We start from the raw sequence: 22643 nt of genomic DNA, 5'->3' as shown, positions 1-22643 counted from the left end.
CAGGATGCAGGAATTCAGAAGTACAGGCTGAGAGATCACTTGGATTTTGCTGAAGCTGAGGCATAGAGTACAGTCTGTACTTCATCTGTCTGCTCAGGTCTTCCCTGATGTGTTCAACAACCCTGAAAAATTAGATTGGCTCAATTCGACCAACTCAGCAGTGCATGTGTACCAAGGGGCATTTTTATCCCTTTTCATTTGACAAGCAGGAAACCAACTTCACTGAGATTTTATAGTCTCTTGAAGCCTGGGGACTCCCCCCCTCATACTTCTGTTTTATAAAATCCTGATAAAAGCATGAAACAAAAATTGATGAATTTCAACCAATTTGAGCATCTTCATTTTCAGTAGACTGGTAGAAGATGCTGAGCATATTTCATTTCTAATGATTTAATTCTAATTAGTATTTATAACTATAGTCTAATTTCAATAACACACTGTTAAATGAGTACGGCAGTGTATTTATTGATTCATGCATGAACAGCACAACATCACACATTTGGATGTTGTTGAAATAGCTGCATAGATATGTACCCACATATTTTCTACATTTTTCTCACATTCTTTGATTATGATCCTTCTTTTTTATGTTTCATACTGTGATAATGAGTCTCCCAAATTGCCATTTTTAATAAATTTGGGGTAAGATTATTCCCTTTTCTTTGTATTTTTTATTTTATGCTCTGAGTGTGGGACCCTACAGAGTGCTACAAATTGAGAGAAACAAACATTTCAGAGAGATCTACAGAGCTTTGGGAAGAGCAAAGAATTGACAATTTGAAGGGCTTCAAGTCTGCCAAATGGCCACCATAACTCACTCCATATTTCAAAAGGAATAAACAAATCAAGATCTGAAGACTTTACAGAGCCTTTTGTTTTCTGAGAATGTCTTCACTGTGTGTTGGCTATAATTACTGTCAAGATTCATTTTAAGAGCAACTTGCTTATCTCGCACTGAAATTTATAGTGAGAAAAACAATTTGAAGTCATTTAAGTTTTTAAATAAGGATTGACAGAATTAAATGAGATATCTAATATCATGAGGCTTGTCAGTGGCAGAGCTAGGATGAGAACTCTTGTGTCCCAACACCTATTACAAGACGCTTTGCACTATGCCACACTCCTAAAGGTCATATTTTAAGAATGAAGAACTATTAGTAGCTCAGAAACAAATCCACATCATCATTTTTTGGGTCAGTTTGAGAATCTGGCTTGATATAGAATCCAGGGATGTCAACACTGAAAGGACCTTAGAGATCACCTGTTTATATCACTCAATTTCCTAAATTAGAAACTGATGTCTAGATGGGGAAAAGCACTAAAAAGCAACAGGAATTCTCTTTCTCCATCTCAGAATTACTTGAATAGGAACAAAAACTTCAAACTATCACGTCTGGTGAGCAAAAATGAAATGTATATGATGAGCAAAAATGGCTACTTGTTTGTGAATAAGGTACGGATTTTTGATCCAAGAGTTCCTTCTCTCTCATTAGTTTAATGTACTTTCAACATAAAAAGCATTTGTTCCATTTGTGACTTCTTTTTGTACTAGAATTTACCTATAATCTTAATATTGTTGGTTCAAAGTATAGTACAATTCTAAGTTATTTTATTTAATTCTCCTGAAGAAAACAAGCAAACATAGTTGATACCTTAAAAAGAGACATCTGTACATCTTATAAAGATAGCTTAAATTATCTAGAGTGATAAAGAACACAGTGTAAAAGGAAAATCAAAGAACTTTTGTAAAATCATTCTTCTGAATGTTGTACTTTGTCCCCCCTTAATGCCTTTTATAATGCCTTTAGATTTTTTTTAAAGTACGCTATCCATTGTATATGTCAAACTATCTCATAATCAAGCGACTTCCAATCATTTCTTTTCTAAAATCTTATTTTTTTTTTGCAACAAAGTTGACTTATGATATTATATTTGTATATTTCACAGCATTTCAGATATTTTTGTAAAACCCACAATGGTAAGTAAGAATAGTACCTTTCTTGAATCAAATAACTGAATGTGTTAAAAATAGTGTTAATAAGAAAAAAAAGGTTTCATAGACTCAATTTATCAGAACTAATGATGGATATTATTAGTTATGAATAAAGAAATGAATATTGCATAATAATGTATAATATGAAGTTTCAGTGAATTTAAGTGGCTTAGTAGTGATCAAGAATATGTGTAAAATTCCTGGACATGGATTTTCTAAAAAGGGTAAGAAAACTATCCATCTATCTATCTATCTATCTATCATCTATCTTTCTTTCTAACTCTCTATCTTTCATATATCTATCCATCTTTCCTGCAAGTGAAATTTCCCATAAAACATATAAATTGGGTGTGGCACTTCTTTAAATATTTTAGCAACATGTATGTTAGATTGGAAAAGAGAGTATCATTTGATAGGTGAGGGCCTCAGGAAAAAAAGGAAGCATACAGATCTTCCTTGACTTATGATGGGGTTACATTCCAATAAACCCATCATAAGTTGAAACATCTTAAGTCAAAAAGGCTTTTAATACACCCAACCTACCAAATATCATAGCTTAGCCTAACCTACCTTAAATGTGTTCAGAACACTTACATTAGCCTACATTTGGCAAGATCACTTAACAAAGAACCTGTTTTATAATAAAGTGCTGAATATGTCACGCAATTTATTGAATACTGTGCTTGAAGTGAAAAGCAGAATGGTACAGGACGGTTGTCAGTGTATTGGTTGTTTACCCACGGGATTGCCTGGCTGACTGGAAGCTGTGGCTCGCTGCCACTGTCCAGCATCACGAGAGAGTATCATACTGCACATAGCTCGACCAGGAAGAGATCAAAATTCAAAATCTGAAGTAGGGTTTCTACTGAATGCATATCAATTTCCTACCATTGTAAAGTCAAAAAATTGTTAAGTCTAACCATCTTAAGTCAAGGACTGTCTGTAGTCAATGGAGATGTAGTGACCTTAAGAAAAGAGTAAAGAATGGTTCAGGATAAAGAACACTCTTATACTTTCTCCGTGTTTGTTTTATTTATTTCCTTTTTTTGGGGGGGTTGTTTTTAGGCAGTGTAGTGTAGTGTAAAGAGCATGGTTTTGGGATATGGCAGAACCAAGTATACTAAAGGATACTCAAGCATTCTTCCTCTTCCAGGAACATGACAAGCTTCTCCCCAACTCAGGTTCTTTGTGCCTGATAGTGGCTCTATTTGAAATGTTCCCTCCATGACTCTTGCAGTCTTGCCTCCTTTGAAGATTTCTACTTAAATATTCCCTTTCCATGGAGGTCTTTCCACGCCAAACTTTCTAAAGTAGGCCTCTCACATAATTTCAGCTTACCCTGTAACATTCCATTGCCTCTCTAATAAAAATTAAAGAAACACTGGAAAATATTTAGGTTATAAAAGACATGAGCTTTGAAAAAAATATATAAATTACCTCAGTAAGTTGTTTTGTAGCATAAATGCATTAATGTTTCTTCCAATCATGCTTAACTTACTTTCATAAAGTGGCTTAAGTACTTAAATAATCTGCCTCATTATGTCTTAAAACACCTGAAAATGATGTTCATTCCATTTGAAAAATAAGTTGAATACAACTAATAGGAAGTCATTTGATGCAGCACCTGAACATCTATGGGGGATCTAACAGACTAATGGGCACCACATTAATCCATGATATTATACAAGTAAAATGGAATGGTGTGCTCGCTCTTTATGCTTGAAATCTGTGCGTAAACAATTTGATATAAGTGCAGGTGACTGATGAATAAAACATCACTGATCAAGCTGCTTGCAACTAAATTTTGGCTTAAATCCTGCTGGTTTAATTTGGTTGGTGGGTTTTCCTTCTGATGTTGTTTTCACCTGAGGTGGATAAATATATGTTATGCACGGAAAAGAATGAGCAACATAAATTTAAATACCTGGAACAGGTGGCAAGAGTTATTCAGCTGCTTTCAGATACTATGCTTCTGCTAAGGAGAAATGTGAAAATAACTCCCCATGTCCACCCCAGGGGAAAAGTGTCACTGGGTCTTTAAAAAACACAGGTCCATCTCAAAAGTTTAAGTCAACAGGTTAGGGCATTACCTTCTTACTCATTCTCATTATGCTTGGAAAAATTACACATGAGGTATTTTAAGAATACACAAAAGTAAGAGTCCATGCAACATTATTTTAGGGAAAATAATCTTGAACAATGTTTTTTGGTGCAGGAGAGATAAGTGTATATTTTAGTAAGTCAGGTGACATTGACAGATGAACTATCAAGTTAGTCATATAACTCATGGCATCTGTCTGTCATAATAGAACAGTTTGAGCTTTTCCCTTGAATGATTAATAATTTGTATCTAATATAATACATCTATTCCTTATGTTGATGTCCTTTAAGGTCCAAAGCTGGCTGTGTGATACAGGGGGAATATATATAAACCAAAGCAAGAAAGCTTAGGAGGAAGGATGCCTGCTATGCATCAAGTTCCTCGTGTGTGTCATCACAATTTAGTAGTAATAAATGAATATCAAAGGCTTTCTCTTTCATTTTTGAAAAAAATTGTTTAATTTAAATTTTGGGAAAAATAGTAATTTGGAGATTCTTCTGTCTCTTGTCTGTTCTAGTGGTACTCAACAGAATACTATGCCTCTATAAAGCCAGGACCTAGTAAAATGATCTGGAAGCATAAATGCAAGTTGATTTAACATAACAGCAAAAAAAATCAGCGTTGTTCATCTACTAATATACCATAGCCAGGGCTACACAGAAATAAATGTATGGATTCATGATTTAAAAAACCTATATATAAAGAAATCTTATAAGAGCTTAACTTTAACTTAACTGTTTATTATATGTGAAGTGTGATCTTAAACTGCTGGGCAAAGCTTCTAGAATTAGCCTTTACTTCTGTTACTTCAACTGTATTTAAGTACTACCTTGTCCCTAAGCATTCATTCAGTTTTATGTCATACTTTTTATTTAAATTTAAAAATATCCCAGCTTTCTTTTCCTTAAGGTGTCAGATATTTTAACATTAAGATCATATTTAAATCGGGACCAAATACAGTGCTAAAAATATTATAAAATTATATAAGTTTCAATAAGTGCACTTACTAGACTACCACAAAATTCTAACAATTGTTTCCATAGGCTAGTAAAAAACTTGAAAAAATGCATATGCATATGAAAAAATGCATATGCTAGTAAAAAACTTGAAAAAATGCATATGCATATAATTATATATACTACAGATTTCAATATAATAAAATAATGTAATTATATCAATATATGTATAAAATATATATGTAATATATAAATAGATAATAAGAGAGAAAGGAAAGGAGAAAGAGACTCAGAGAAAGAGAAATAGACAAAGCTGCAAAATTTTTTAAAATCGTTTTTTATGCTTGACATTATAGAGCAATTAGTACTTTAATAATAAAAATCACTAAAATTCAATTTTTGTAAATTTTAAAATTGTATATAATATGAACTACATATTTTTTTAAAAGATAAAGTCAAAGCTGTTTTCATTAATCAGATGTTTTGCACAATACTGATCACATATAACACCTCAGTGTTCATAATAATAAACCAATTAAAATATTTTCAGAAAAATTAACAATTTTAAAAGCCAACATATCTTGATCATTTAAAGTGCCAGACATTGTGCTTTTGCATATATTATTTCATTTGATCTCCACAACCCTATGAAATAGGTCGTATTATGATCTTCACTTTGCATATATGATATCTGAGGAACAGAAAGGTCAAGTAACTTTACAAAGTCACACAGCTGTTAAGACCAGCCAGCCTTCAAATCAAGGCTGTCTCATTGCAGAATTCATGCTTTAAATACTCCTCAATATTGCCTTCCAAATTACATTTGATTCTATATTCCATCCCTTACTGATTGATTGTAAGTGGCTGTTTGGAATAGCTTGTTGAGTATTCTAAAGCTCTCTCTAGGGATGCTGTGGGTTGAACTGTGTCTCCACAAAAGATATATTGAAAGCCTAATCCCCAGTATCTATGAATATGATCTTATTAGGAACTAGCGTCTCTGCAGATGTGATTAAGTTAAAATGAGGTCATACTGGGTTAGTGTGGACCATAAATCCAATGACAGGTGTCCTTATAAGAAGAGAGAGACCTGAAGATACAGGAGACATAGGGAAGAAGGCCATATGATGACAGAGATTGGAGTGTTGCAGCTGCAAGCAAAAGAACACGAAGAACTGTTGGCAAACCAAAAGTTAAAGCCTTCAGGAGAAGTATGCCCTGCTGACACCTTGATTTCAGACTTCTAGTCTCCAGAACAACAATAGAATAAATTTCTGTTGTTTGCCACTACACAGTTTATGGCGATTTTTACTACAGTCTGAGGAGACCGAACCCGGGTATTATTGATCTGATAACAATATCTGACATGGGCCTATGGATAGGGAAGTGGGGGCAAAACTGATGCCAAGCATTTGGTACTTGATAGGAGTTCAGAAAGTAAATATCTGGCAGTTTGGGGATTCTCATTTGGCACGTGAGTTATAAGCAATAAATTGGTTGTACTATTTGAATGGTATAACCCCATCTCTCATCTAAAAACAGATAAACATATTGCAAAATTTTTAAAAAAGTGATCTTGGGTGATATCACTAGACAGGATGCAGAGGTAAATGACTAAAGGCTAAGGCTGGCTATAGTAGGGTCAAGATGGAGCAAGAGAAAAATAAGAAAGCAGTAACAGAAGAAAATTTTTTGCATTTTAAAACAAGACTAGAAGGGGGTCTGATAAATGGGTAGAGGGATTTAGAGATAGGAAGAGAATTGAAAGAAAGTATCTCAGAATTTGCCAAAATAAGCTTTCTCTTAAAATTGAAATTAAGAAATACTGGAGTAAGAGTAGGTACATCCCATGCCTTACCTTAAATGACATTTCCAGAGTCAGACCACAGATTAACAATCCACTGTGGGACCCAAGCTAGGGATGGAGAGGGAAAAAATGCATCTTTTTTGAAAAACAAAGTATTAAGAAGGAAAGTCTCTGAAATGAGTGATCTAAAATGTTGCTCAAAGTAGAAGAGACTGGATATGTACATGGAAATTATGTCCTCATAATTTTACTGCTGGGTCTTCTTGGCAGAAGCTGGCAAGTAAGAACCTCACTTTATGTGACTGAGTCATACACATTGTCCTGATTGTTTGATATTTTGAGTAACCACAGGTTTTAATTGTATTTAATACCACTTCCAGCAATAAGCCTAAAAGCATCTGGACTACGTTTTAGACATTCTAGAATAGTTACTGTATTAGTTTTCCATTGCTACTATAACAAGTTACCACAAACTTAGTTGCTTAAAACAATACAAATTTATTATCCTACAGTTTGGAAGGTCAAAAAATTGACACAGGTCTCAGTGGAATAAACTTAAGGTGCCTTGCAGGGGGCGGTATTCCTTTCTGGGTGTTCTAGGGAAGAATCTGTTTCCTTGGTTTTTTGTTTGTCTGTTTGTTTTTTAACCTCCTAGAGGCTTCCCACTTTCCTTGGCTCCTGGCCCCCTTTGTCCATCTTCAAAGCCATAGAAATTGCATCTCTCTGACTATTCTTCTGTACTACATCTCCCTCTGACCAAAGCTGTGAAAGGTTTTTCTGATTTTAAGACTTCACTGATTACATTGTGCCCATTTGGATAATCCATAATATTCTTCCCACCTCAAGGTCTTTAACTTTAATCACATCTGTAAAGTCCCTGTTGCTATATAAGGTAACATTTGTACAGGTTTTGGGGATTAGGTCATGGACATCTTTCGTGAGCCATTATTTTGTCTACTACACTTTCTAAAATATTAGTGTTTAGTGTCATTCATAGTTTCACCTGTAAATATTCTCATTACGAAACAAATCATCAAACAGATGGTTATTCATTCATTTATCATCTAAATCCTTGTTTGGATTTTCAGATAGTATTGTCTGCTTATAAATTTCTTACAAGTGATATATTTAGCTAATTAAAGATAACCGAATACATTTTGTTGATGTCTTTAATTTACATAAAATGGAAAAAAAAAGATTTACTCTATTCTGACTGTGCTATATTCATAGCTCTTGAATATTTTCTCCCTTTCCTGGGCTCCCCAAACACTTGGAGTACTAAATCCAGGTAAAGCACTTTCTTGCCTCTATACATGTGTACATGCTTTCACCCTGATTTTGAAAACTCACTGCTCATGCCTCCCCACGCAAAAACTTCTCTATAACTTATGAATAGACCTATAACAAGTAAAGAAACTGAATTAGTAATGAAATATCTCCTCACAAAGAAAAGCCTAGGTCAGATGGCTTCAGTGGTGAGTTCTTCCAAACATTTAAAGAATAAATACTAATAACCCTTCACTACATCTTTCAGGAGACAACATTTCCCTACTTACTCTGTGAGGCCAGTATTATGCTGATACCAAATTCAGACAAATTCATGACAACTAAACTATAATATTTATACTGACATAGAAGTAAAAATTTTTAACAGATATATGCAAACAAGTGTCAGTGAGGATGTGGAGACACAAGAACCTTCATGCACTGCTGCTGAGAATGTAAAATGGTGCAGCCACTCTGAAAAACAGTTTGGTAGTTTCTCCGAAAGTTAAACATGAAGTTATCATATGACTCAACAATTTAGCTCTTAGGATATAACCAAGAGAAATAAAAAATATGTCCACACAAAGACGTGATGCAAGTATTCAGAGCAGCATTATTCATAAGAGCCAAAAAGTGGGAACAACCCATACTGTTTGGCAATGCAAGTGAATAAACTACTGATACATTCTACAACATGGAAGAACTTCAATAGCATTCTGAGAAAAAGCTAGACAAAAAATACATATTGTATTATTAAATGTCTATGAATGTCCAGAAAGTATATCAGTGTTTATCTGAGGTTGGGTGAGGGAATGGATATAGACCGAAAAGAGGCACGGGAAACTTGCAAGGTGATAGAAATATTCTAAAACTGGAGTGTTGATAGGGTTTCACAGCTCTAAAAATCTACTACAATTCAATGAATTATACACTTATAATTAATTAATTTTATGGTACTTAAATTATATCTCAGAAGAGAAACTAGAATACTTCCTTTTAATAAAGATGTATTGTAAATGAAACATATCCACAAGTATATCTTCAGCATGGGGAAAATGTATACGTTTTCATGAAAATTATTGGTTGGAACATTTTTTTAAACCAAACGGATATATTAAAAATAGAAGAATGGACACATGTTCCCCATCTTTCTATCAGTGTATTTTCGTTTCTAATCTCTTCCTGGGTCATCACAGCTTGTTATTTCTTTGCCTACCTTCAATGATGGGGATAGACATACTTAGAATTATTTTTTCACCAGGACAAGCAGGTGACAGACTGTAATGGCCGCATACTTTCTGATCACAGCACTTCACGCTCATTCCTATTAGAAAGTGGTTTAACACTAATGTACCAAATTTGATGATTTGAATAGACATGTCTTTCAAGTTGCCATTATGGATAAATCTCATTTTTATAGGTGTAGTGGAAAAGGTATGGATATCCTGACATAGTAAGTCCAAGCCTTGATGGGACTACTTATTTGATGCATTTTGGTCAAGATGTTCAACCTCCCTCATATCCAGTTGATATATTTTTTGGTAGATATGATAATACTGACTTCAAAAATTGTGGCAGAAGATCACCTAAGTTAATATATGTTCAGTACCTATTATATAGTAGGAACTCAATACATGGTCATGTTTTTCCATTTTTTGGATAACATTCTCTATTATATAGATCCATATACAATTATTATTATGATCAGAAAGTGACAAATAAACAGCATTGAGGAAAGGTAAATTTTTTTGTGTGAAATGGATTCTTTTTAACATTGTTAATAGTTAATAGAAATAATAGATAAAATATATTGAGTGCTCACATTTTCTAGGCAGTCTTCTAAATGCTTCACAAGCAGTACTTCAATTCAGAGGTGAATACTATTATTATCTACATTTTATAAATGAGATGAGGAAGGCACAAACTGGTTAAGTAACTTGGCCAGTGTTGTTTAAATAATAAATGGCAGTGTGGTAATGGTTAAATATGGGGTTTTTCATGTTAGTTTTCTCATTTAAGGAACTTCAGAGTATTAAATGAGTTAGGCCATGTAAAGCACTTGAAACATTTGTTATTATCTGTCAGATTCTATGCTAAGAAATGTTTGAATGGTACCATGTAATCTTCATAACTACTTTTTAAGGCAGTTCTATTATCCCCATTTTAAAGACTGGGAAACTGCAACTCAGTGATATCAATGATGTTTGATGAACATTAATTCATAACAAGGATTAGTTGACATATTAAATATGCAACGGACAAGCTCCTATTTATATTAATGAAAAGCATAATACACTTAAAAAGGGCCCTGTGGTCAATTTAAAAATTTCATTGTAGAATATCTCTTCTTACCAACTAGTATATTCACTTTTGAATGGTCCGTAAATGTCTAGAGTAAAGACATTGATTGACCATTGTTTAACCAAAAGTTTTAGAAAGTTTTTGACTATGGAATCTCTTGCTTGTTTTGTTGTTGTTGTCATTTTTATTGGCATGGTGTGGAACAAGTGTTTCATGAAATGTGCTTCAAAAAATATCAGTTTAACAGCAACAGGTCTCCTCAAAGCCATGCTTACAGTCAGCTTTAAGACATTTAGGAGATGAATACACTGCATGATAATGATATGTTCTACCTTCACACAGGTAAAAAAAGAATAAGAAAGTCCAGTGAATTTATAAATATTCCATGATGAATCATTAAGTTTTTAATATTAACAAGTTATTTCTTTTCTGTACCCATGTTAACTGATACCATGAATATGTGGCTAGTCTTTGTATTAGGTAAACCAGTCTTAGAGGCACACAATTCATCCTCTGGATGAACTGCCAAAGGAACTGCTATGCTCAAATCTATTGTATAATCACTGAACACTTTCTGAATGGGCACTGATAATTTCAACCTCTGTGTCATTCTTTGTCCTACTTTATTTAGATATGTTAATACATTTGATTTTATTACAGTCAACTTGTCTTGACCTTAGAGTCACCACTTTCCCAAACATCATGATATGGCTTTACAAGACCCTGTTTAAAATATACTATGTGCATATTCATAGTTTCAGTATCAGAGAACAACCTTATCACTACAATTATTATTAGTATTACCACTTATAGGCTTCTAGTGGCTATTTCAATTTACCTATAAGCTCTAATATTTGCAAAGGCTACTTAATGCTATGGGGAAAGTACATTCATAAGCCAAGTGAAAAAAAAAGCAAATTACAAAATTATATATGTGTATGTAACCTAAGATTATTACAGAGATTGAATATCTAAATAATCAAGGGTTATGTTTTTAAAATAACCTAAATGCTAATAGAGTTTTTATTTATTTATTTATTCATTCATTCATTCATATATTCATCTGTTTAGTTATTGTATTAGTCAACCTTGCTGGAGTAGTGGAGGTCTTAAAACATCTTAGTGACTTAAAACAAGAACTATTTATTTCATTCTGAGATATAAATATATATTTTTTGTCTGAAATGGACATGGGCCTAAGAAGCTGTCCCTGTTTTAGACCTGCTGTTATCATAGCAGAGGGAAAAGAACAAAGCATTGAATGAACACACAATGGATTTTAAGGTCCTGTTCAAATATAGTGTCTGTCATGCCTGCTCACATTTCATTGGCCAAAACAAGTTTAGATGGGTGGGGCAGCATTGTCCTTTCATAGGAGATACTCAGGAGCATTGTAATGAGAAAGGATGAATAATGCTCTTATAGAAATCAAGAATGAATAGAATAGCTGGAAACGATACTGTAATCTACCATATTTACTATTACTTGTTATCACTGTGATTATATCTAACATTTTTCTTGCTCTTAGAATGTGATTGGGACTATTCAGTGTACTCTCAAATATTCACTTACTCAGCCTTCATAACAGTCCTATAAGGTAGGTACAATTATTACCCCAGTTTACAGATAAGACAATTCTGATACAGTGGGGTTTGGTAAAGTTACCGAAGGTTAATAAATTTGCAAGAGACCGAGCTTCCACTCTAACTAGGCATCCTGACTCCAAGTTCAATGCTCTTCCCCTTCCCACTTAGAGACAGCCAGAGGAGCAATGCATTATAATAGTTAGAGGGGATTTCTCTTTTCCTCGTTATAATTTTCTGTAGTTTCAGACTTTTTCATAAAGTTTTTAAAAAATTTCTTTACTGTTCTAAAATAAATGAAAAGTAAAGACCGTGAAAACATACAGCCTGTTAAAATCTCATATTTCTTGTGTCCCAGAAGAAAACATTTTCAGTCACTTGATTCAATCTTCTGATCGCACCACACACTCTCTCCTTCCTTTCATATCCTTGCAATATATAAAGTAGCTTTGCCTTTTTGTCCTTCTCTACCAGCATGGAAAGTAAAAAAGCTCTGATTCTCACTGACCCGAACTGAATCATTTAACCTAACTTTCTAATACCAACACACTGATTGACCCGTAATTATATTGCTACAGGCCAGTGGCTTACAAAGAGTTATGAACACACTAAATATGAATATATCTCCTCTTTTGTCAGATGCTATGCCTGCCTACATCAATAATGTGGAACTTTAAAAAAAATAAATTTATTTATTTTATTTTTGGCTGTGTTGGGTCTTCGTTGCTACGCACGTGCTTTCTCTAGTTTCGGGGAGCAGGGACTACTCTTCATTGCTGTGCATTGCTGTGCATGAGCTTCTTGGTAGCTTCTCTTGTTGCGGAGCATGGGCTCTAGGTGAGCGGGCTTCAGTAGTTGCAGTACATGGGCTCAGTAGTTGTGGCTCGCGGGTTCTAGAGCACAGGCTCAGTAGTTGTGGAGCATGGGTTTAGTTGCTCCGCAGCATGTGGGATCTTCCTGGACCAGGGATCAAACCCGTGTCCCCTGCATTGGCAGGCGGATTCTTAATCACTGCACCACCAGGGAAGTCCCAATAATGTGGAACTTTATTGGTGGGTAACAGGTCACATTGTGTTTTCCAATCTATATTATTCTTGTTGATCTTGTAGAAACAATTTGCTATTATATACCTTCCTCTGCCCCCAGGAATATTACCACTTCACTTTCATCACCCTGACTTTAATTTTCTGGAGATGGAGCACTATGCCATTGAAATTATGGTCATTAACTCAGTGAAAGGTTGGTTTTATTTATTTATAGTGATAACTCTAAGTCAAAGAGTGTCTCAGTTATATCAGAGTCTTTTGGTCCAAGTGCTTCCTATAAGAATGCCAGTATTTGCCCACCTGTGGGGACATGCTTCATGCAGCTGAACAATCCCTTTTGAGAAGTTAGATAAGTCATTACTACTCGGTACCTGTTTCCTTATCTGTAAAATGGAGATCAGTATGTTTGCTTAGTACACCCTGTGGATTTCTATAATGGTATATGTATGTGCAAGAGTATTGTGTATAATTAAGCACAAAAAAATTATTGTCTTACTGATAATAATCACAAAATTATATTTATTTAAAAATATTTACTGATTTTCTTACACAATAAAAATGACTAACCAGATCAATGTCCTGATATGGAAACACATATTAACTGCAGACAACAGTTCTCTGAACACTCTAAGCTTCTAAAAGTAAAATCCTTTGGTAACTGCTTGGTCCAATGTGCTTAGGGACATACTGTGATAGAAATAATTCCAAATTATACATGTTCATTTCAGTGGTTGACTCTGCACTCTAATCATACTGTCAATTTCAGGTTTACTTAGGACAGTAAATGAAAATTCAACAGGATGGATAATTCAGCCATTGCTTACTACACCAACCATTTTTCTCAGAATTTGATTATGCTTAAAATAAATGTATTGAAATAGTAGTCAAGAATCTGGTTGAGGCTATATATAAAAGACATTTATATTATAATGAAGGTTCATTTCTTCTAGAGACTATGGCATACTAAAATGTTGGGTGACATTAAAATATTGTTATTAACCATAACTCAGACTTGGATTCACTGTTACATTACATATGAACGATAGAGGAGTATTAAAAGACAAATGTCAGAGCTGAGCTTAAGGAGCACCGAGTAGGGTATTTAAACTTGTCATGGGAGCAACATTGGGGTGGGCAATCTTTTCAAGTTATCAAACTTTTGAGTTTTCTTTTCCCCCCTTATTTATAGCAAGATTCCAGAGAGTTTAAAAAAAGAGCTTTGGGGGCTTCCCTGGTGGCGCAGTGGTTGAGAGTCCGCCTGCCGATGCAGGGAACACGGGTTCATGCCCCGGTCCGGGAAGATCCCACATACCACGGAGCGGCTGGGCCCGTGAGCCATGGCCGCTGAGCCTGCGCGTCCAGAGCCTGTGCTCCGCAACGGGAGAGGCCGCAACAGTGAGAGGTCCGCGTACCGCAAAAAAAAAAAAAAAAAAAAAAAGAGTACAAAAAGAGCTTTGCAAATTGAAGTCTATATGAACTATTCTTTTCCTTTTATGAACCAGAGAACCATTAAACATTTTAAAGAGTATTTCTCCGATTCTAATCCTCAATTTTCTACCTGATTTTTACTTTTCAATTTCAGGGTGTGATCAGGTAAAAATATCCTTGTTCTTTTTATAGAGGTAAGAATGTCTATCGGTACTGATGAGTGAAGCCATAACGAATGATAACAACTTCCAATTATCAAGCCTCTAACATGTGTCGTGCACTTGGTACTAGGTGCTTTGTAAATTATTTCAACCTTTTTAAAATATTCTCTCAAAACCTTCATTTACTTGTCTACAAAATAATGATACTTGTGTTGGAAGATTATTTTAATTTCCCAAGGTCACAGAATCATTAGAAATGAAGAATTGGGATTGATCTCCCAATTGATTGTTCTCTCTTTCCATGATCTTACAAATGTCCCCTAAGAAAACTGGCATTTTTTGATGTCAGTACTTAATAGTCAATATCCTCTGGTTCTCCATTTAGTTTACCACAGAAACTGTATGTGTGTGTGTGTGTATATATATATGTATTTTTTTTTTTTTTTTGCGGTACGCGGGCCTCTCTCACTGCTGTGACCTCTCCCGTTGCGGAGCACAGGTTCTGGACGCGCAGGCTCAGCGGCCATGGCTCACGGGCCCAGCCGCTCCACGGCATGTGGGATCTTCCCAGACTGGGTCACGAACCCGTGTCCCCTGCATCGGCAGGCGGACTCTCAACCACTGCGCCACCAGGGAAGCCCAGAAACTGTATATTTAAAAATCAATTTTCCCAATGTATTTCCAACAAGCAAAGGGGACTGCATTTCCTTTTAAGTGAAAGTAACCGTGTAAACTGTAACGAGTGCCCCAAACGAAGGCTGGAGAGGAAAATCTCATTTTAAACTCCTCTTGGAAATTAAAGGGAAAATAAAGCAATGTCCACCACGTGCAGGTGTGTGTATTTATTAGTATCTACTAAGTACCAGATTAGGTAAATAAAAACAATGGCAAGCCTCCTGAGAATCAGAGAGATAAGGCAAAGATGTTCATTATAGGAAAGACATGTTGAATATCAGAATGGGAACATTTTGAGGATTCAAAAGTGGGCATATATCTGGAGAAAACCATACATCAAAAAGACACATGCACCCCAATGTTCACTGCAGCACTATTTACAACAGCCAAGACATGGAAGCAATCTAAATGTCCATCGACAGAGGAATGGGTAAAGAAGATGTGGTACATATATACAATAGAATACTCAGCCATAAAAAAGAACAAAATAATACCATTTGCAGCAACATGGATGGATATAGAGATTATCATACTAAGTGAAGTAAGTCAGACAGAGAAAGACAAATACCATACGATATCACTTAAATGTGGAATCTAAAAAAATAATACAAATGAACTTATTTACAAAACAGAAACAGACTCACAGACTTAGAAAACAAACTTATGGTTAACAAAGGGGAAAAACTGGGGGCATAAATTAGGAGGTTGGGATTAACATATATACACTACTATATATAAAATAGATAATCAACAAGGAACTACTGTATAGCACAGAGAACTATACTCAATACCCTGTAATAACCTATATGGGAAAAGAATCCAAAAAAGAATAGATGTATATGTATAACTAAATCACTTAGCTGTATACCTGAAACTAACACAACATTGAAAATCAACTATAATCCAATATGAAATAAGAAATTTTTAAAAAGTGGGCTGAAATTCCAAAAGAATGATTGGCACAGTAAATTCGTGGCCCTAAGATAATACATATACTCTGAGATATTCTTACTGTAACTAGAAAATCTTTTAGCTCTCTGCTGGACAAGGAGCCAATCAGATCCTGAAGCCAAGTACCTTTTTGAGAACAGAGAAGGTAAGTCATGTACCTCGGAAGGTAAAAAGAAAACTGAAAAAGAGCCCAAGGGTTTGGAGATATGAGATGACCCGGCTTATCTTAAGCCAAATTTAGTCTCTAGTGATTTTAATGGGGAGACAAAAATTACATAAATAATCCTTTGTGTACTGTATCACAAAGATTTAGAAGATTTCACACCAAATATACATAATTTATAATGTTTTCATCAAACATCAACTAAGACACTTGTTACAAGTCAAACCTATAAAGATACAGCATGAAAATTTCAAACAGTTTATGGTCACCACACATAAAAGTGAAATTTGAGACAGTCGGAGTACAACCCTAAATATGAAGGGTGTTTACCATACTTTCCTCCTGCTTTTAATTGTCTTTCACTTTTATTCAGTAGTTTATAAACATGAGATCATAAAAATCCCTAGAATTAACATGTTTGGACTAACTGTGATATTATCTAATGCTGCTTAATATTCCTCAGTGTTTTCCCGTTACTTTTGCAGTAAAGTTCAGGAGTCCCAATAGGCTTACGAGGCAGCACAGGATTTGGGCGGTGCTGGAATCTCTAACTTCTCCTACACAGCCTCCTGTCTCTATGCTACTCCCTAATAGCATTATGCTTCCCACTACAATTTTTTAAAAGATAACTAATTTCTTTACAGTTGTTGTCTTTACAGTTGTTCTTTACAGTTGTTGTCTCCTTCCATCTGCCCACAAACTACTACTCACTCTTAAAAACAGGTCAATTATTCCCTTTTTGTGACATATTTCCTGACTTTTCACTCCTGTCATATCCCCAATGTTGGCCATGTCCTTCCTGTTCTGATAGGACTCCATGCATCTCTCTGGTGTGGTACTGATACCTCTCTCTTGTGTCTGCTTCTTTGCTTGCCTCTGTTTCCCACTACGTGGTGAGCTTATTGAAGGCACAGTCTGTATTTTACTAAGTGCTAAGGTCCAGGCCCTTGGGACTACATTTTAATAGATGTATAGTGTTCATTGGTTCACGTTCTGGCCAAAGTGCATTATATCATAACTAAAGAAATTAAGAACTAAGAAGATTAAAAAACTTGCCCAGATTACACAGGTGGGTTATTATACCTAATAGCTGTTAAACAGAAACTTCTAGAAGACAACATACAAGGTCTGTACTATATGATAAATTATTTGCACAGGTGCAAAACATGCAAGGAATTTCAAACAGCAGTGGCTTCTATGTGGAATAGAAGTATAATGATCATTTGTAAAACAAGCAACAAAATCATTGGGAAGCAACCAGTTCTTTCTCATCTAAAACTCCCATAAGTATGAAAACAAACAAACAAAAAACACCTGTTCTGTGGTCACTGCTTCTAGACTGCCTTCTTTTTTTTTAGGTTTTATTTAATTATTATTTTTTAAACATCTTTATTGGAGTATAATTGCTTTACAATGTTGTGTTAGTTTCTGCTGTATAACAAAGTGAATCAGCTATATATATACATATATCCTCATATCCCCTCCCTCTTTCATCTCCCTCCCACCCTCCTTATCCCGCCCCTCTAGGCGGTCACAAAACATGGAGCTCATCTCCCTGTGCTATGTGGCTGCTTCCCACTAGCTGTCTATTTTACATTTGGTAGTGTATATATGTCAGTGCTACTCTCTCACTTTGTCCCAGCTTACCCTTCCCACTCCCTGTGTCCTCAAATCCATTCTCTATGTCTGCATCTTTATTCCTGTTCTGCTCCTAGGTTCTTCAGAACCATTTTTTTTTTTTTTAGATTCCATATATATGTGTTAGCATATGGTATTTGTTTTACTCTTTCTGACTTACTTCACTCTGTAAGACAGACTCTAGATCCATCGACCTCACTACAAATAACTCAATTTCATTTCTTTTTATGGCTGAGTAATATTCCACTATATATATGTACCACATCTTCTTTATACATTCATCTGTCAATGGGCATTTAGGTTTCTTCCATGGCGTGGCTATTGTAAACAGTGCTGCAATGAACATTGGGGTGCATGTGTCTTTTTGAATTATGGTTTTCTCTGGGTATATGCCCAGTAGTGGGATTGCTGGGTCATATGGTAGCTCTACTTTTAGTTTTTTAAGGGACATCCATACTGTTCTCCATAGTGGCTGTATTAATTTACATTCCCAGCAACAGTGCAAGAGGTTCCCTTTTCTCCACACCCTCTCAAGCATTCACTGTTTGTAGATTTTTTGATGATGGCCATTCTGACTGGTGTGAGGTGGTACCTCACTGTAGTTTTGATTTGCATTTCTCTAATTATTAATGACGTTGAGCATCCTTTCATGTGTTTGTTGACAATCTGTATATCTTCTTTGGAGATATGTCTGCTTAGGTCTTCTGCCTATTTTTGGATTGGGTTGTTCGTTTTTTTGATATTGAGCCGCATGAGCTGCTTATAAATTTTGGAGATTAATCCTTTGTTAGCTGCTTTTTTGGCAAATATTTTCTCCCATTCTGAGGGTTGTCTTTTCGTCTTGTTTATGGTTTCCTTTGCTGTGCAAAAGCTTTTAAGTTTCATTAGGTCCCATTTGCTTATTTTTGTTTTTATTTCCATTACTCTAGGAGGTGGGTCAGAAAGGATCTTGCTGTGATTTATGTCACAGAGTGTTCTGCCTATGTTTTCCTCTAAGAGTTTGATAGTGTCTGGCCTTACATTTAGGTCTTTAATCCATTTTGAGTTTATTTTTGTGTATGGTGTGAGGGAGTGTTCTAATTTCATTCTTTTACATGTAGCTCTCCAGTTTTCCCAGCACCACTTATTGAAGAGGCTGTCTTTTCTCCATTGTATATTCTTGTCTACTTTATCAAAGATAAGGTGACCACATGTGTGTGCGTTTATCTCTGGGCTTTCTATCCTGTTCCATTGATTTATATTTCTGTTTTTGTGCCAGTACCATACTCTCTTGATTACTGTAGCTTTGTAATATCGTTTGAAGTCAGGGAACCTGATTCCTCCAGCTCCGTTTTTGTTTCTCAAGACTGCTTTGGCTATTTGGGGTCTTTTGTGTTTCCATACAAATCGTGAAATTTTTGTTCTAGTTCTGTGAAAAATGCCATTGGTAGTTTGATAGGGATTGCATGAAATCTGCAGATTGCTTTGGGTAGTATAGTCATTTTCACAATGTTGATTCTTCCAATCCAAGAACATGATATATCTCTCCACCTGTTTGTATCATCTTTAATTTCTTTCATCAGTGTCTTATAGTTTTCTGCATACAGGTCTTTTGTCTCCTTCGGAAGGTTTATTCCTAGGTATTTTACTTAGACTGCCTTCTTAAAATGAAATGTATCTTTCCCAATGAGCTCACTAGGAAATCGAAAAATAAATCCTGTTTCAAATTGCTACAAAATATGCTACTTCATCAAAATACAATGATGAGCTCTGTTCTTTTCTGACACAGTATAACTGCTGCCAAGAAATACAATAAATTTAGTGAAATAAATCACAAAAATGGGTTGATTGGTGCTACAAAAGCAGTATTTCCTTTATGACAAAGAGGTTGGATTCTGTTCTAAGTTGATTCAGCCTTGCTCATCTTTGATATTTACGGTGGATATATATTTTCAGAAGTAGTGGATCTGTCTCTGATCAGCTGGTTTCTTCCTTAGAAACCACTGAAAAATTGGAATGTCTACTAAACAGCTTATAGTTTTCAGGGACTGACATCACTAAGCTTGGGAATAAGGCTCCTAGAAAGTACATGAGACATGGGAACAGAAATTTGGCTGACTCCTCTCTCTTAAGCAACTTAAGGGTATATAGAAAGGAACACATCTTTCTCCTAACAACAGGATAACAATCTGCAAAAGACACAGACCAGGTATTTCTGCAACTGAAAGTTTCCTGAATAGTTCTGATTGAGAAAAGGATTAATAAACCATACTGCAAAGGAGAAGACAGGAGCCCTTAAATTGTCTATTCAGACTAGGTAAAGCATATCAGACACATTCCATCTGGCAATACCAAGGGGACTAATTTCACCAGAATTGGAGGATCACGTTTGCACAGTTAAATCCCAATCCATCCATATTTTATTTCCATCTGCACATAGAGTAGTGCTGCCTTCCTAGTTTTCATTCGTATTGGTTGTCGTATTCCATCATCAAAACATTTTGTGTCAGGTAAATGTTACGGTCACCACTGGACAGACAAACAAAAGTAGGCTTAGAGAAGAGTTGACTCCTGGCTACAGAGGTTTCCTTACTTTTAATCTGGTTTGGTACAACATATAATGCAATTTGGAGACAGAAAGACAATGGCCTGATTCCAGGTTTAGCTATTTGCTAATTGTGTGACTACAGACAAGTCACTTTACCTCTTTTAGCCTCAGATTCTTCCTGAGAAATGAAGCCAATAATATAAATAAATTGGTGTAAGGATTATGCAAAACAAGGTCTGAAAACAATCAGCATAGTATAAAATAGATACGGCTTGACAGTTTTTTTTTTTCTGCAGCTATGCATCACATAGAGATGTTTGTTTGTTATATTCAGTGCACTGGAAAATATAATATCACACTTACAAAGTTTGTGGAAACTTAAGAATTATTTACCAGGAAGTCACTTTGAAATTTTAAACCTAGATTTCCCAGCGGTAAATAACTTTATGTTTGTTTTGTTTTGTTTTTTAAAAAAGGACTCAAAATAAATGTACCAGTACACTTGGCATCTATTTTCTCTGAAGAAAAAAAAAAAAACCTGTGAAATGTTAACAGTCAACATCTCTCCAAATGTTGGAACATCTACCAAGCATAGACATACCTGGCTCTATTTGGTAGAATTAGATCTCAAAGGGGAATTGGCTTTGCAAATACTTGACAGAAAATGTGCAGATATAAAATACTTACAGTACACACGTTTTTATACTGGCTAATTCGAAATGTCATATGAGTAAATTTAAAGAAGCAGATAAATTAATTCATTTCCAGCCCAAAGCCAACTTTCAATCTTGTTTTCCCTGGATATTTCAATCAGAATACCCTCTGCGATTCCCAGCCTAAGAAAGTCTATTAATTTTCCATGTACTTGTTGATGCAAAAGCCATCAGTATTATGGGTTGAATATTTCTAGTGCAGGGAAAGTAAGGGATGCAGTTAATCCCCGTGAACTAAAATATACTTCTTTTCATTAATCTTTTATTGTAAATGAGCAAAGTAATTGAAGCAGTACCACACTATCAGAATGAATGCAATGCCGGTGGGATATGCTTGAGAGAGCACATACTGATTGAGTATTAAATATCTAACGGCAATAATTTGTGGTTCATTACCTCTTTTGGAGTTTCTTAGTTGCATAGGGCTTGAATTCTGAGTAGTCAGATTTTAGCAGAAAAACGGCTTTCAAATGCTGAAGGAAGCAAATGCACACAACCCACAGTCCATCACCTTAATTTGGGCTGTTTCATACTTAGTTGAACCAGACTCCAAAAATATTTGCAAGCTGGGCTGATTATTTCAACGTTGTGGTGCAGGTCTATATGCAGGTGCGAGGTGACATGGACACAGAATTGTAAATAGGGATATCATCTAAGCATAGATCCTGCATTTTCCTGTGTATTATATAAATCCCCATCCAGCTATCTGGTGATGCAGACATCACAGCTTTTGGTTTTAACTGACACTAGCTTCCTTAAATGTATTCTGCCAACCCCTGTGGTACAATTTTATTGCACATGGGAATGGAAGATTTCTTCCTGCTGGTAACAAAATATGATCAACCTGAAGCAATGTTTATAGAAATATGTGTACTGGATTTGAAGACTGCGTCTATTCAGACCTCATGCAGTTCAAAAACAAACAGAGCTAAAAGAAAACAATATGAGCCCTTTATCAATGGCAAAGAGGTACTCTGGCTATTTGTTCAGTTGTTGGGTTTTAAACAAATTCCTTTATTCCAATTGTACCTCAGTGTCCTAAGGAGAAGCTAATGTTGGAATTGAATGTTATTTTTCTTTTTCAGAGCAAACGTGTGTCTTTTTAAATTCATAGTATTTGCTTAATATACAACATGCTTCTAAAATGTAATTTCAAATAAAAGAAAATGGACTTTGGATATGATTTGGACATAAGTGTATAATCATGTATGAAAATGAATAGAAACATTTTTTGGTATCCCTTTACCCTACCCTTATCAAACAGGTGATTTAAGAAGGACTTTTGAAATAACTAAATACGCTCTTTTCTTCTGAAATTTGTCAGCGGGTCTCTT

The sequence above is a fragment of the Tursiops truncatus genome, chromosome 19, assembly GCF_011762595.2.
Source record: "Tursiops truncatus isolate mTurTru1 chromosome 19, mTurTru1.mat.Y, whole genome shotgun sequence".
Taxonomy (NCBI): Eukaryota; Metazoa; Chordata; class Mammalia; order Artiodactyla; family Delphinidae; genus Tursiops; species Tursiops truncatus.
The sequence above is the reverse complement of the archived record's forward strand: the minus strand, read 5'-3'. Positions refer to the sequence as shown.